Source organism: Mus musculus, chromosome 6, assembly GCF_000001635.26.
Source record: "Mus musculus strain C57BL/6J chromosome 6, GRCm38.p6 C57BL/6J".
In the NCBI taxonomy this organism is placed as follows: Eukaryota; Metazoa; Chordata; class Mammalia; order Rodentia; family Muridae; genus Mus; species Mus musculus.
The window spans coordinates 126548208-126562672 of NC_000072.6; the positions used below are offsets into that span (position 1 = coordinate 126548208).

General features: G+C 47.7%; 1 long non-coding RNA gene across 2 annotated transcripts; it reads right to left on the reverse strand.

Annotated features, from left to right (window-relative positions):
• Window positions 1-1114: 1114 nt before the first annotated feature.
• Gm33320 lies at window positions 1115-10385 on the reverse strand. 2 transcript variants are annotated; one of them, XR_378037.2, is made up of 5 exons: window positions 7019-10385; window positions 6526-6588; window positions 5614-5837; window positions 3015-3242; window positions 1115-1906 (listed from the first exon to the last, which is right to left on the reverse strand). It is a non-coding gene; the product is annotated as a predicted gene, 33320 (long non-coding RNA). The 2 variants fall into 2 exon arrangements; XR_378034.2 differs by having other exon boundaries at window positions 6526-10385.
• Between the last annotated feature and the right edge of the window lie 4080 nt (window positions 10386-14465).

Genomic DNA, 14465 nt, shown 5'->3' on the forward strand with positions numbered 1-14465 from the left:
ATCATGCATACATGTATTCCTAAATACCAGCGTGGATGTGGACACACACACACACACACACGATGTCATATCTCACCAGGGCTGGTGTTTAAACAGACCAAAAGTGCATATAGAAGGCAGATATAGATTTAAAAAAATAATAATCCTCATATGCACTAAATGAGTGTGTCAAACTATTAGCTTCTTAGAATTAGATGTATTTAGTATTGAGTTTACATTGACAGAAGCAGAGATTGAGCCCAGCCATCTGCAGGCCAACTGGTCAAATTCAGCAGATTTGAAGAATCTCTCTAGAAGTCTCAGAGGCCTGCTTGAGGATGCTCAGTTGGTTGTATTCAGAATGGTCCCTTCCACCCAGCCACCACCCCCTTTCCCTCTTCCTGTGGCTGCTGCTAAGCTGAGGTGCCCTGGGGAAACAACATTTACCCTAATGTGGCTCCAGTATTAGTGTGACCAACCACTGCTAGGCCGACATATGTCTTGGCCTTGGATTCCTGTCTCAGTACAACAATCTCTCTACTGGCTCTTGGGCATGAATCTTCTGCTGGGAAGACCTCCCACCACACCCGGAGACTGTTCTCGCCTGACTTTGAATCCTTTTTGTGCTCTCTGGGCGGTGAACTTCCTCTTGGTGATTTTTGTTGTCGTTGTTCCTACTTAGTGGAATTTGTAGTCACCTTTCCTGTGGGATTTCCAGACTTAACAAAAAAAGTATAATATTTCCAGTTACTTTGGATTGCATGGGTACTTTTTAGTATAGATGCAGTCTAAACTTTATGTATGACACACTTATGGTGAAATGTATTCATTGCTTGTCTGAAATTCAAAGCTAACTGGTTATTTTGTGTTTTCACCTCTCAGCTCTGCCTCCTGGGCTATTTGTAAATCCACAGGGAAATCGAAGACTCTTCCCAGCTCTGGTCCTCTCTAGCAGGCCGTGCCATCCTCCAACATCCAGCAGCGTTTAGTAAGCTCTGGAGACTTCCCTACGTGAAAATAAATGAAGACGAACCTTTCTCACTAGTCCCCCGATCTCTCTGTAGAGGAGTTCTGTACAGTTTACATTCAGAGTGCTTAGTGGGCTCTAGTGTCTTCCACTGAGACGGGAGAGCCATTGATCTTGGATCATTTTATTTGTGAATATTTACAGAAGAGACAAGTGAACAAAGCAGAGAGATCCACATGTTGACAGAAAACAGTTCTCATCCGTGCACATAGCCATTTCTCTCACCCCAATAACAGACCATGGAACCATACAACTGCAGAGATACACATATAGAGGGTGGCAAGCCAAGAGCTATGGGGGGGGAGGGGGTGGGTTGGGAAAGGGGTAACTGTTCAGCACTACTTCAGAAACCAAGTAATTTCCCACTCCAAGTCAGATTGCCAGCCATCCTTGATTTCATTCACACCCAGGCCTGTCCTTTACCAGTGGTCATGACCACCAGTTGCTGAATCTGAGCCCTAGAGACACATTTGTTGAAATGAGGTAGGTGACAGTCCCTTCCATTATAAGACTATGTCTAGTAGAAGCAGGAGGTTAGCAAATAGTTACAAATCCATGTGAGAAGTGGGTATGAAGACATAATCCATTTCATCCCTCCTCAGGTCTAGAAGGGAGGACATTGTTCATCCAACCAACTGCAGTTCCAGGAATCTGCTAAGAGCTATGCTGTCCTCTGCCAGGGTCTCCAGGAGGACAGCTCTGTTAGTATCAGTCCCTGGTTCCACTTTTTATCTCGGCATCTTCCAGGGTCCCTTGGGGATGTCTGCTGGTGGAAGCCGAAGAAAAGGATGCTGAGGCCAAAATACATGAAGAAACGATGGTTGCTTTGGAGTCCATTGGAAAGGGGTACTTGGTGAAGAGATGGCAAAAAGCATGAGTAGTGTTGGCTACAAACTGAATCTAGAACAAAGAAACAGGAGGACAGAGAGCAGGAGCATCAGACATCATCCTAAGAAAGTGGCAACACCCTTCCCTGGGTCCCTTGACTAGACACCATGTCTACAAGCAGAAGAAAGATTTCCCAATGTTCAGAGAAAATGTCAAGACCCAGCCCATGATTCCAGAATCCTCCTGACCCTTCTATGCATCAGCTGTCCCCGTGTGTCACCCAGTTTTGGCATGCTAGCATTGGTGGCAAACCAAGAGACTCCCAGTCCCTGGGAGGGACATCTCATACTGTCATCAATATGTGCCTGTTGATGGTCACACTCAATGTACTCAGGCTTCTATGTTTGATCAGCAGCCAGGGGTCACAGCATGTTTGTGTTTGGGGGTGAGCTGGCTGAAGCATCCATGTTGCAGATGATGAGAATGAGGCCTGGGCACCTGTTAAAAGTTCTCTACCATGCTTGTTCACTATGGTTATCGCAAAGAACAGAAGAGGTAGCTACTGAGACTGACAAGTAAGGAGACCAAGGAAGACCCTGGGATAAGAAAGGCTTGTTCCTGGTCAGGTATCAGGACACAGGCATAACCCAAAACATCGCTGGGGGTCAGTTCAGGCTCCTGGAGCTAACAGGTCTTTCTCACCTGCCCAAGCAAGGAAGAATAATGCTTCCCCTATATACAGAACCAGGCTGCCATTCCACAGTATAAGTTCTAAAGATGTACCCAAAGAGAAGTGGGTAACAGCCTCCTTACAGCTGGGCATACCCTTGCAAAGCTGTGGATAGAAACTCTACTAAGGTTCTATCTGAGATCTGGCATGAGCCATCTAAGGTCCTGATGGAGGGATTGGGAAGCAGGATGCTCTGTGAGTGCATAATAACTCTTTCTCACTCTCTGGGCTGTTGACTGAGCTCCTGGAAAGCCACTTTCCCAGCCTCTGGGAGAGATAACCAGGATGCTCCCAGGAACAACAAAGGCCTAGCCTTATAACCTCAGGGAAGGGTCATCTCAGAGACATGATATGCTGGCACAGAGACACTCATCTCCTAAGCTGTCATTTTGTCCAGCAAAGAAAAACCCTGCTTTACCAGGCCCTGAACCTCCGAGGGACGACACTTACCTTCCCAGCCAGAACACGTGGGACACCAGCCCACCAATGAAAGAACATGATGCTGTAGCAGTAGATACACTGGAAGTGGAGCTGATATAGGTTCTTACAGAAGGAAGACCTGGAGAGGGAGGAGAGAGGGCGTCCATTCTAGGGGCCTTCTTTCTCCAAGCTTGTCTCCTGGAACTTCAGATATCACTTTGGAAAGGGTCCGGTTTACTTGTTTTACTCAAGGAAAAGCTGAAAAGAAAAACGACAGCAACCATGCATCTGTTTAGCACCTACTGTATGCCAAGTACATTATATGAATCTAAAATCATCTAAACAATACACAATAGTTGGCAATTTATGCTCCCATAGCCTCCATCTTACAGATAGGTAAACTGAAGCTCCAGAAGTTTAGATTCTTGCCCAAAGGCACACAACTAACGTGTGGCCAACCTAGGGTTTGAATAGTCTGTTTTCAGAGTCTAGGATCCTTCAGACATGCTATCCTGTCTCCTCCCACAACCTAGGCAACGAGCTGGGTAAAAGGTTCATAAGAAAGAGCCTCTTCTTTCCACACTACCACATGTGAGTTATGATGTGATCTATCCACATGGTCCTGCAGACCCTCTGGGTTCCCCAGCTGGGCTCTCCCCGAAAGTGACATGTAAAGATGGCTTTTCTGTTTGATGATCTTTGTCACACATTGCTATTCAGTATTCCATTTCGATTTACTCTAGAATCTAGTTGCTAATTGGTGGGTGGTACCCACCTCTATGCAAGTGCATGGATGAAGAGTGAGGAGCCTAAGGAGCCAGGTACTGAGACCAAACATCTACATCCAGCTGGAGGAAGATGCCTGCCTTGTATCCCTGGAATGCCACCCAGTCCTGGCTGACAGAACTCCATATAGGAGCAGGTGAAGGATTTTCACTTTGTAAATAACTCAGTGCCATTTGAACGGTCACAGCACTAGCACATGCTCGCCCTCTGCTGGGCATAAAGGAGAAGTGCAGTGACGCTACATCCTACTGGGGACAGGGCTAACCAGGGGAGGTCCGCCTTTCGCTGTTTCTGTGGACTTTCTGCTCGCACAATGTCTACCCATCTGCAGGCAAATGATCATTAGCTTGGAGAAGAAGGAGAGAAGGTCCTGGTGTGATTACAAAGGGACTTCCAAAAACGCTAAGCCGGACCTTTCTCCGTGGGAGGATTGAGTTTGTTGAAAACTCAGATTCTTAGCCACACCTGTCATCCCAGCTACTGTGGAGACTGAGGCAGGAGGACTAAAAATTTAAAGCCTGTTTGAGTGAGTTTAAGAGCATCTTGAGAGAGTTAGTAACTCTGTTTCAAACATAAACAGTAAGAACTGAAGATGTAACTCAGTGGCCAAGTCCGTGTGAGATGCCCTGGGTTCAATCCCCAAGCCTGAAAAATCCTAAAGGAAGGAGAAGGGGAAAATGGAGAAAAATCAAAGCAGATTCTTGGTTGTCATTTGCAGAGCAGAAGCTGAAAGCCTGGGGTTGAGCTGTTTCTGGGTAGCTGTTTTTCTCTCATTAAGACTCTGGCTGGGTCCCATGGCTGTACACCCCTTTCCCACCCAGTGACTTGTCGGGCCTCAGATTGGATTTTCCAATCCAGAGACTTCCACTCTGCTTCCAGGTGAAAGAGAGCCACTAGCAATAATGATGTGACTGTCCCCTAGCTATGACTAAGCTGTGCCAGCCCCAGTGGCAAGGGCCCAAGCATCACCTAGTTGAATTTTCTTTCTAAAACTTCCCTTTAATTGGTAGATACTGTAACTCAGTTTATGCATACAAAATGAGAGCCCCATCCCATTCTCAGAAAAGTCCCATGTCACATGGCATGGAACTTGCAGAGCCGACAACCAAGCTGGCAAAACTCCAAGAGAGCCAGTTCACTGTCCTCTGTCTGAGACTCCAGGATAATCAACTTTTTCCATTTCGCTTCTGGAACATACTTTTCTCCCAGCTTCCGGACATGTTCTCAGCTTCAGTCCCAGCCCCAGCTCACTGTAGTTGATTGACTAGTAGAAGGAGCTATGGTCAGCCAGAAGTCAGGTGTCACGACCTTGAAGGACTGGGCTAAAGGTGAGGATCATGTCAGAAAGTCACAGAGCTTTTTGTGACACTATGGGAGTGCTCCACTGGGAGCTAACGGGCTGAGCTGAACTTAAGTTTGCACCTGCATCCTTCCTATCCACAAGGAGCTGGAAGCCTGGCTGGGGATGGAAGATGCTCTCCAACCTTCAAAGCTTGTGCTAAGAGAATGGCAGATATGCCACAGGTCAGAGGCATACTGAAAATGGAGGACTAACCTCAACAAGTAGGAGGAGATGCCGCTTTCTGGTAGAGCAAGAACATGTAGAACCCAAGTATGGCTGAACTTCTGGGATCCAATAGGTGGGTGGTGATTCCTGTCTAGAAGAGCAGGCCACCCGCCAGAACTGAGGGAGAGGGTGTGGTTTAAAAAGAGGCTGGAGGCTGTTTAGGGAGCACGGCTTCTGCCCTTTGTTTCTTTGGTTGACAATGCTGTGTTGAAGGGCTCAACTCTTATCCCTATGAACACTGTTTTGAGCACCAAATCACACGGATAAAACACCTACCTCCAGGGTCATGGAAACCAAGAGGGCTGCTGAGGATTCTGAAGAAGAACCTGGCACGGGCGATGGAGGGTTCACGGAGGATTGGGATGGCCGCAGGAGGAGTGGCTGGCTCTCACAGTAAAATGAAAAGCGCTCTCCAGCACATTTCCGATCCTGTGAGGTATCAGTGCCCCCACGTGGTACCAGATGGTACCAGCCACTCTGCACAGCCCTGTCCGTGAAATCTGGGAGGGAGACAAAAATAAATCATGGAGCAACAGACACACCAGAGCCCCGTGGTGCCTGCTCCACAGGCTCTGGGTTGGGAGGGGCTCAGAGCAGCAGGCAGAAATGGCAGTGGCAGTGGAGTGCTGGGGCCATGGTGAATTCCACATTGGCTGTCTGGCTGCCTGACTCCCCTGCTACTGGTTAAGAGAGTTCACTAAGGTTGGTCACAGGGATGGAATGGCCAAAGATGACAAAGGGTCTCGGGTGTTACAGTGACCCCCTCCAAGGCCTTCTAACCCTTGGTGTAGACACCCATGGTTTGACGTATCCCTTAGATGCCTCAGAAAGGAGAAGAGCTGCATGACCCAGAATATATGTCCTAGAAAGTACACCAGGCCCAGATTGTAGGCAGTAGTGATTGTGCCAGCTCCTGAGGGTCACTTTGGGACTTAAACCACAGGGCCCACTGCTACCTGAGAAGACTGGGAGCAAGGAAGGTTCTTAAGTTCTCTGGGAGAGGCATAAGTACCAGAAGCCAGGAGTATCCTTGAGTCTAGAGAAGCAAAGAGGGGCAATGGCAGTCAGGGGAGCGGCCCACCCATCCCAGACGCTCCTTAGCCAGCTCCAAAGCTCACTCAGTCCTGCCTCTCATCCTCAGAATGTCAGGTTGGCTGAGAACTAATGAGGGTTTCCATGATCTCCTACCTCTGTTTTCTGAGAGCCCGACCTGTGGATTCCATCGCTCTCCAGCATATGCCAAGGGCGCACCTGTAAGTAGAAATAAGATTTGCATCTTGTCTAAGTCCTTGCTGCCTGCAAGTCCTGCCTCCCTCTGTGGATCTATGAACCTGAGACCCCCATTCCATCTCCCCGGCTGGCCCCTGGGACCATAGACACCTGCCACTTGCTTTCGGACACCTGACACCCACCCCTGTGGTGCATGCTATTGGCCACATGGGTCCTTGGGCTCACACCTTAATTTCTGTTTGGTATTTCCAGCCTCTAGCAGTGGCTTAGAGATGACAGGGTTCAAGGGACAGAAATATCAAGCAGGGGTTGGAGGACAGGGAAAGACAGGTATGAAGACACCCCCTCTTCCACTCCTCTCTTGTCTCAGACTGTAAGGCCAGGTCTGACTGAGTATCCCTGGCTTCTTCAGCTCCCACCGAGCCCTGGGGTCCTCCATTGCTTTACTTACTCAGTCTTGGGGATGCTCTTGGCTCCTCAGTGAGTGCCACCAGGATTGCTGCTCCAGCTGTGCAGGCTGACAGGAGTCTGATGGAGCATCCTCTGGGCTGACTCAGGCAGGACCTTGCCCTACCCGCCCTGCCCAGAAACTCTCTGATCCTGTGCTCTGGTCTGCTGGTGAGCCCTAGCCCTTTTGATCCTTCTCACACCACATGTGTTCTCATGCACACCACACACAGACACAGACACAGACACACACACACACACACACACACACACACACACACACACTCCCCAATGCCATCTGTGTCCACTCTGAATGCCCTGCTTTTCTTACAGTCAAAGAGAATAAGAGACCCCACAGCAACGAAGGACAGGGGTCAGAAGGAATGCAGAGAGGACAGCACCACGTGGAAGTGAATGGTCTTCTCTTGTTGTCCCACCACCGACTGTTTCACAATGTCCTGTCTTAGCAAAAGTGCCCTTACCATGTCAACAGGAACTCAATACTGACCTGGGCTACATGAAAAGGTCTTGTCTCAAAATCAAAGATGGATAGATAGATAGATAGATAGATAGATAGATAGATAGATAGATAGATAGATAGATAGATAGAGAGATAGATAGATAGTCAGTCAATCAAAACAATAGCTAGATACAGAGTGCATGGGGCCTTGCCAGCACCCTGGGCCCTCCCGGTCCCAGCCTAGGCACCTTCTCCATGTCCTAGGCACTCCTCCCTGTCCCAGCCTAGGCAGCTCCTCCCTGTCCCAGACTTGAGTCTCTTCTCCCCCACTCCCCCTCTCTCACAGAGGTGAAGGATTAGGGATCCCCTTCTCAGCCTGTTGAATCCTCATCTCCCCTCTAGCTCTCCATGTACCAACAATCTGAAGAGAAGCTGCAGTCACTAAAAACTACAGATCAAATCTCCCTAGCACCTACCTCACCCTGCACCTAAAAAGCCGAGATTAAAATGGATGCCCATCCAAACAGCTCTCCTGGGTTCAATCCACCCTCTTTGTTTTACAAGACAAGGGGAAAATATTCCAGTTTAGAAACCAACCTACTGGATTGAGTCATCCAGCCTATGGACACCTGTGCCTGGCTCCCAGCAAGCCCAGGACATCTCCTCCCACCAGGCTCCTTAGGAAATAGTGCCTCGGTTTCTCCTTCTGACAGACTGTGCTCTGTGGCGCTGTAAAGACTCAGCAGATAGGAAACTCTCCAGCTTCCGCACCTGGCACCAAGGCATGAAGAGACCTGAAGACATGGAGAAGACTGTGGCTGCCTAGAACCATGGCAGCCTGCACACACTGGGCTGTGCACACACATGGATACACACCATATTTGAACTCACCCCTTTGCTCCGTCCTGTCCGTGACATTGTCAAGAAAGAGCCTTAGCTGGCCTCCAATCAGAAGACAAGTCCTTGCAACCCTCCCTGTCTTAACATGTGCCACTCTTTACCCAAAAGAATCATTTTTAGATCATTCAAATAATGTTTCTAGCTGGCCCTTGCTCTTCTAGAACCTCCATAGCCAAGACCTGTGCACTGTTCTGCATCAGTCTGATCCTCTCATTTCCTGGTGCTCACTTCCCATTTCTATGTGTCTAAGAGGCTCTTGCTTTCACCCTTACATCTTGATCCAGGTTAACCTAAGTCCCTTCCTCATCCAACACAAAGACTCCCTGCTGTTCTTTCCCCCATCCAACCCGTGACAAACATTGTCAATACCTCCTAAAGCCTGATCATAGAGCAGGCTGCAAATGCCCTGGGGTATATATGTCCACTAGATACATTGAACATCCACATGTAAACATCTTGAGACTAAATCCTGGAGATGAAGTTATTGAAAGGCAAAAGTCTTCCAGCTGAGGACTGGGCACCCTCTGTTGCCAGCTCCCACCTTGTGTCTTTATACTACCAACCCCTACAATTGTCATGTGAGTCTTGAGAAACCTCCATGTGGGACCTGAAACCCTGAGATGCCCCTTTGCTCCAAAGTAAAATCGATTGTATTAAGAGAATGTCTGCTGGAAGAAGGTGCTCTTTGACTGCCCCCACTAAGTGCTCCCAGAGGCTTATAGATCATCCACATTGTGGAGGGGTGTGTCTACTGGCATCCCAGACTGAGAGGGAGGCTTGACCAGACACCACTGAGAGCTCTGTCTACCCTAGACAGTCGAGACAAGGATGCTTTACCCCCAACCTTGCTTAGCCACTCTGAACAACATTGCAGCCTGTAGGGAGATTCTGGATTACCTGACTCACAGCTGAGGGAGTCAGGCCAGCCCTGAGGTGGAGAACTAGAAATTGTATGAGGGAAGTGCAGCACAGAAAGGTTAAGCAACTTGCTCAACATCATACAGCTTGTAAGTGGCAGGGCTGAGATTGAGGTCCAGGCCATCTGCAGGTCAGAGCCACACAAGTCAGATGCACTGTGCTCCCTGGGTTGGGGGCTGTCCTGAGGGTGGATAATAATCAGCCTTGATGCCCACAAAGAGGGCATCACATCTATCTATTTATCAATCACATTCAAAATAGTCCTTTTCCTACTGGGTCTAACAATATTCCAGTGCAACTAGCAACAAAAACTTTCCCTCCCTCTCCATCCCCCTTTCCCTTCTTCCCCTTCCTCCTCCTCAGACATTTCTGCCAATTTATGATTTGTCCTCACCCTTTATTGGCCACCATGCTTGTGTTACCTAAGGAAGTTCCTTCTCAGAGATGGCACCGCCCACACCATCTGCTCCCATTGATTCTCAGTGCACCTTTCTCAGTCTCAGAGTTGGCCAAGGCTGTGCCTTTCAGCTCCTGAGGACAGCCTCTCTGGTCACAGCATAGATGGTCAGGGTCCAACCCTGTCTTCTTAACCCCATTGAGATCTGCACATTTTGTCCCTCTCATAGAATCTAGTCAATCCATTTGTTTCATCATTATCTTTTTAAGTTGCTTCAAATTTTTTATAGAATGACTTGCTGGAGGCTGTAGAAGTAAGTACAGGTGTGTACGAGCATGAGTTATCCAGACTGGGACCATGGGAGGGGTAGAGTGCTGAGTCTTGCATGGCCATGTGGAAAGGATGGTATGACATGATTTCCTGCCCCTGGAACAGTGCCAGCAGGGTGTGGGCCTCTACACGTGTTGATGATTGCTAGGCACAAGGCTTGTTTGTATATTTTACTTTAAATTCCTCCTTTGGGAGAATGTCCTCTCTGCCAAGGACTCTATGATAATCAGAGGCAGCATGAATCCGGGAAGCAAGGGTGTGTCTAATGTCTCAGCAATATGGTAAACACCGAGACCTTCAGGACAGCCCTTAAGGCTATGGGAAAGAACTCTGATAATGTGAGTGGAGACTGGAGAAATGACTCAGTGGTTAAGGGCACTGTCTGCTCCTCAAGAGGACATGGGTTCAATCTTCAGTACCCACATGGCAACTCACAACTGTCTGTAACAGTTCCAGGGGATCTGACACCAATGCACATGAAATAAAATTAAATAAATTATATTCATATATATATATAGTATTATATATATGATATAATTTCTCAACCATGCAAAATATAAGGATTCAATATGAATTATATGAGGGATTTCATGGACCTAATAAACATAGGCAGCTGCACTATGGCACTATGAGCCAGCTTGTCAGAAAGATTTAGGAAGGAGATAAAAAAATTTAGCGAATGGTGGTCACAGGGCAAGATCCCACCCAGTTAAGGTTACTGTTTGTGCTTACAAAAAATAGGCAGATCTCTGAATTCATTTGCAATGTTAAGGACAAAAAGAAAATAAAAACAAATGTGCTTGCTGTCTTTTTCTTAAGAATCAGGGGCCTGGGGTCATGATGCTGATTCATAGGATAATCAAAAAGGGAACCTGGAGTAAATGACTGGATTGATACATAAATAAAAGACGGGGCCTTGGTCTGTGAGAGCTGAGCTCTCTGGATGAGCTGTCTGAAGATCTCTTAGACAAAGCTGTCTCCAGCTTATACCCCATGATTGAGTTGTTTCTTTCACTGCTCTCAAACACCCCTTTCTCAGAACCCCTCTCCAAGCTGAGGCTGATCCTTAGCAGTGGATTCAGGCAGCCACCCCACCCTACAGGTTTTTGATGTGTGCTGCCCAGGGAATGGTCAATGAGCAATGGTTCTGCCTCAGAGGGGAACTTGATGGGGGGGGGGGGGGGGCTCTTTACTTTCTAACTGAAACAGTGTTTCTACTTCTAACTGAAACAGTATTTATACTCTCTAACTGTAAGAATGTTTCTACTCTCTAACTGAAACAGTGTTTTTAATTAGCTCCAGGCCACTCTTTCCCTACTTCTGTATAGAATCTCCCAGAAGAAATACAACTTCCCTCTAATACTTCTGTGTGTCCCTGGGTTCAACGTTCTTCAGTCATGCACATACCCACCTCTATCTGCTCTTCTTTATTCGACTTAGTCTGAACATCTGTAGATACAGGCAGTAAGTAGAGAAAGTCTGAGGCAGGAATCAAGGCTGGACCATGACTATGAAGCTTGGAAAAGGAAAGCGCTCAGAGAGGCAGTGAGAGATGGAAACATGGTATAGAATGTGTACATTCTCTATCTGGCCAAGCAAGCTTTCCCCAGAACTCATTGGCCTCTGCCCTGTGCATATCACCACGGAGCTTTGACTAATCCTTCCCATGCAGCTTTGCGATGTGTGGGTCAAAGTGGCAGACAGGAAGCCCAGCCTAGCCTCACATTTCTCGCAGAGCTAGACATCAAGCCCAAGGCCTTGAGCTTGTCCAGCAAGCTCTGCCGCTGAGCCTTAACCCAGGGCTTGTTTATTGGTTTCCCTTTAGATGTTTCCAGCACTTGGTGGGGGCTGGATGGGGCTGTGGTCTCTGGCAGAGAAGAGAGAGCTAATTGTAAAAGCCGCTCGCAGGTGCCTCCGAGGGCATTCCTGCCAGCTTCGTGGCTGCAATAACGAGTTTCTGAGCATTGTGGGCTATTCCTAACAAGGATAACTAAATCATTCATTTCATTACCGACAGAGCTTGGCAGATAATTGTGCAAGAGGCAATTATCATCACACACATTCCAGGAAGGAGCGTGACCGGCTGATCCTCAACAGCAATGCAGAAGGAAACAGGAGACAGGGCTGAAAGCACTCTGGCCTCCTGCCTGAGATGAGCTGCTTCCAGGCTTTATGAAAGGAAGGGGGAAAGAGAGAGGGCCACAGGAGAGAGAAAGGGAGAGAAGGAAATAGGCAGGGAGGGGGAGGAAATGAGAGAGAAGCAGAAAGGAGGGTAGAAAGAAAGGAAAATTCAATTTGGGAGTATCAGGGGAGTAGGGGGGGGGCCAGTGACTGGGGAGAAAGAAAAGGAGGAAGAGGGGCAGGAAAGAGTGAAAGAGAGAGACTGGAAGAGAGGAAAGGGGACACAAGTGAGAGAGATAGAAGAGAACCAAGAGAGGCATGGAACAGAGAGGGACAAAAGGTCAGAGGGAGACAGGGAGAAAGGGCAGAGAAATCAAAGAGAAAGGGGAGCTGGGAGGAGCCATAGGGAGATGGAGGCTGCACCTGGCACAGAGGTCTCTCTACTCTTTCTGTCCTAATTACTGTAGCCTGACCTCTTTTGTTCCTGTCTCTGTCTCCCTGCAGGCCTGATTGTCACAGGCTTGCCATAGCAACTTACTAAAAATCTAATTTTGTCTCATTAGTCTCTTGATTGAGAAATCATCCTGACTTGATCATATCCATTGTCTATAGCTTCCAAGCACAGCTCTGACCGGTGCCAAAATTCTCCCTGAGTGTGTGCACAGAGGCTGGGATAAATACAGTGTTCTGTATGTGTGCTATGGAACACTACTCAGTCATGCAAAGGAATGAAGGTATGTGCTACCATGCAGATGAACCCTGAATATTATGCTACATGAAGGAAGCCAGCCATAGAAGACCAGGCATCACAAGATCCCCACTAGAGGAAGTGTCCAGAAATGGCAGGCCTGCTTATAACTCTCAACAGAGGGACATAAAGTTGACCAGTGGTCACCTTAAGACAGGAAAGAGAAGAGAGAGGGAAATGGGGGCATCTGCAGATGGGATGAGGTTTCTTTGGGGGAACTAATGGGAACAGTCTAGAATTAGTAATGATGGCCGCATTACTCGGTGGCTCCACTAACAGCCACTGAATTACACTCTGTGAGAGGACAAATCTCGTGGAATGAAAATAAAATCCTTCTTTGATTCAAAGTATGGTGTAAGGTGGGAGTCACCAAAGGCTGGACAAATATGCAGCTATACACTTCTCTCTTCTCTCATGTGTGAATGCGGTATGGCTAGTTGTTTCAGGCTGTAGCCACTGTGACCTACCAGCAATGGTGGACTATAACCTGGAATTATGAGCTTAAAACAAAACAAAACAAAACAAATACAAAACAAAACCCCTCTTCCCCAAAAGTTTCTTTTTGTTAGGGTTTTTATCATCACAGCAACACAAATGAAACTAGGGGGAAAAGCATTAGAATTTCCTAAATGAAAATTATATCTGGGTAGGACAGCCCTAACAAAATAGATCCTGACTCTTAAATCTGTTGGGAATATAGCCACACCATTTTATGAGGGGCTCCTTACATCAGTCCTGTAATTGGCTATTGTCACATGTTAACGTGGTGACACCTACTGGCAGCAATCAGTGGCACACTTCCCACGATTCCTGCTTTTCTGAGGCTTCTTGCCACAAAGACCCCTCTTTGGGTTAGGTCATGTGACCTTCCTTAGCCAACGTGACATAATTGGAATGTCATAAGGACACACATATTGGAGTGCAGCCCACTGCAGACCTCATGTATCTCTGGCAGCCTTGAGCCACCAAACGAAAGGTCCAGTGACCTAAGTGGATTCACCACAAGAGAGAAATGCCTGGCCAGCCTCTGGCTCGTTCCACCACCCAGCAGAGGATCAGACATGTGTGCGAAGATGCCACCATGGACATTCCAGCCCCAGTAACAATCAGATTAAACAGAACACCTGCCTGCATACAGCCCCATACAGCCTCAGAACACAAGGGAAACATCATGCTATTGTCTTCCTAAGCCATGCAAATGCAGGCTGTGATATAACTACAGATGATCAAGACACTGGTACACAGCTGGATCTGAGTGAGATGTGTCGGGCTCATTATTAAGAGTTTATTTCCTTCTTTTGATGAAAGGAGATGTATCTTTAAGCCACCTTTTGAAGAAGCCAGACCAAGTTTGGCTGGGGTAGAGTCCCACATGGCGACAAAAAGCCCAAGGGGCCGCATGCTCCAGTTCACTTGTGACTCGTGAGCTCCAGGACCATGGCCTTAGGGAAACAGGCTGAACTGGGATTTTCAATGTCATGACCAAGGTCACAAGAGTTCTAAGTAGAGGAAGCGGGCTCCAACTGTCTAACACGCTGTCTTCCCCATCGCTTCCTACACTGGTGTTTAATTATTGG